The sequence below is a fragment of the Columba livia genome, chromosome 2 (assembly GCF_036013475.1).
Source record: "Columba livia isolate bColLiv1 breed racing homer chromosome 2, bColLiv1.pat.W.v2, whole genome shotgun sequence".
Taxonomy (NCBI): Eukaryota; Metazoa; Chordata; class Aves; order Columbiformes; family Columbidae; genus Columba; species Columba livia.
In genome coordinates this window covers 132,800,626-132,803,109 of record NC_088603.1, presented here as the reverse complement: position 1 = coordinate 132,803,109, position 2,484 = coordinate 132,800,626, and positions in this window count along the sequence as shown.

Below are 2,484 nucleotides of genomic sequence, written 5' to 3'. Positions count from 1 at the left end.
GGGCAGCCTAGCAAATACTTTCCAGTCTGTTGCACATTCAGTAGCTCGTTTTGTTGCCCTGTCGAATCAATAAAGGTGAAATGCACGGAATTGCCACAGGGTGGCTCAGTCTAGCCTGCGATGAAAGCCACAGATTTTCTGCTGACACCAGCAGCTGAAGCAAGGCAGCCGCAAAGCTTTGTGGATGGCTACAGCCAGAGTACGCGAGGAAGAGCTACAACAAAGAGAAAACCGGGAAAAGGCACAGATTCAATTTCAATTCATCTTAATCCTGCATAGTTACTCACACCCCAGCGAAGCAACAGCCATTCCTGATGACTCTGTGGGTGAATGGCACCGTGTGACGCAAAGGCACCGAGCCCACATTCCTCAGCAGCCAAAAATCCCACTGACGTCCTTGGAATTCCCAAGTGACCAAAGAAATGCAGGCTCATGCTGTATCCCTGTACCTACTCACCGCGATGAACAGTGCCCTGTTCTCTCCAAAGGATTCGGGATAGGGCTCTTGTTTGATCGACAACATCGTAGTGAAAAGTGACATCACTATTGTTGTGGGGGCTGTCAAAAATTTTGTGTTAACCTGTACAATAAATGTAATGTTACAAGCTGTCAGGATAGCTGACTAACACACTAAAACACATACACTTATAACTATCAAATGTTCCTAGAGCTGAAAATACCTCATTTGTTTTTAGAGAGTAGCTTGGTACAGGTAGGAAACATAAAAAAATATTTACAGTAAACATTAAAAAAAAAAAAAACCACAGAATATACAGCTAAATTATTGTAATGCTCAGACATGATCAACTACTATACAAAAAACCAAACTGTTCTGAACAATTGGAAGTTAAGGTTGTCTTGTTTCTAGAAGTTTTTTTTTCTTCTGCCCCTATATGCTAGAGGACATTTTCATCTTGAGTGATACATAATAGTTATATGTTCATCATATCAGGTTTGGCAGTGCAAAATGCAATTTACTGCATTTCCTCTGATTTAATATATGCATTAATATAACACATTCCAAAAATCTAGTGTGTTATGTCTTACTGAGTGCATATTTAAAACAGAATAAGGAATTTAAAGAGACAATTATATAAAAAAAAAAATCCCCACAGCATGGTTTCTGAACTAGTCTTTCACAAATGCTTTTCAAATCTATTAATTCTACTCACGATGAATGCTAGCTACCCTGCCAAATCTGAGGAAATTACTTGAAAGAGCAACATCCATAAAAACCACTAAGTTCAAAATTAATTCCAAACAGTCTGATGTACTGCTTAAGCAATATGACACAGGAAAAATAAAAATCCCTAAGAACCTAACAATATAATTCCAGTGGTGGCAACAATAGCCCCCAGAGCAGTATATGCTGACAAGAGTAATGCAACAGGCCCATACTACTGTTTGCCATCACAGAGCAGACCACCTTCCCAGCAGGGTTTTGCCACACTGTGTGCCCGTGCCCTGCAAAAAGTATCAGGTTTATTACAAACCAGCAGATCAGTTGTTCAGCATTTGACCAAGAGCTGCATCTAAGGGCTTCCAGACCTATGACTATGAGACAGACGTCAGGCAGCAGTCACAGCTACTGTTCTAGCAGGCTGCTATCCTAAAATCGCGAAGTGCTCAAGCATTTTCCAGATAAAAGATCCCGGGGCGGGGGGGTGGGGTGGAAATCCCAGAAAAGCAGGTGTGTGGTAGCCTCCAGATGAAAAGACTTTCTCAGGAGTTCCATGTATCACATTCATATGTGATGCATATAGAATATATATACAGATGCAGATAGAATATAATATGTAATATTCGAATATAATAACATGTAATATAATACAATATGTAATAAAATAATATGCATATAGAATATGTTATGCATATAGAATATATTAGATGCATATTGAATATAAAATATATGAAGAAAATGCACCCTTTACCACAAACCATGCTGTGTTCATTCGTTCCCTGCCTGTGTAGAGAGATACTGTTTTATTCCCACCGCTATTTAAGAACATAAGAACTGTGATTTCCGCCCGCTCTCCCCTGCTCCCCCCCCGACCCCCGAAAATTCTCTGATCCCTTTTACCCCGGCGCTCCACCACGGCACCTGTTCGGCTGCCGTACGAGAAGCCCCCAGGGTACAGCGGGACTTCGGGGTCGTTAACACCCCGCGCTTGACACAGCTCTGGGGTTCCGGGAGCCAGGAGGGCGCAACCCCTCCGCCCCACCCTGCGTGCCCGCCGGCTTCTCCGGCGCGGGGCCGCCGAGGGCCGGGCTGACCCCGCCGCGGAGCGCGGAGCGCGGAGCCCGGGCCGCGCTGCCCGCAGCCACCCGCGCCGCGCGGAACTACAGGTCCCAGCGAGCCCCGCGAGGCCAAGGAACTACCGCACCCGAGATGCAGCGCGGCCGCGTCCCGCCGCGGGCTGCCGCGCTGCCTGCCGGGAAGCGGAGGCTCTACCTGCGGCGGGGCCGCCGGGACTCGTGGTCCCT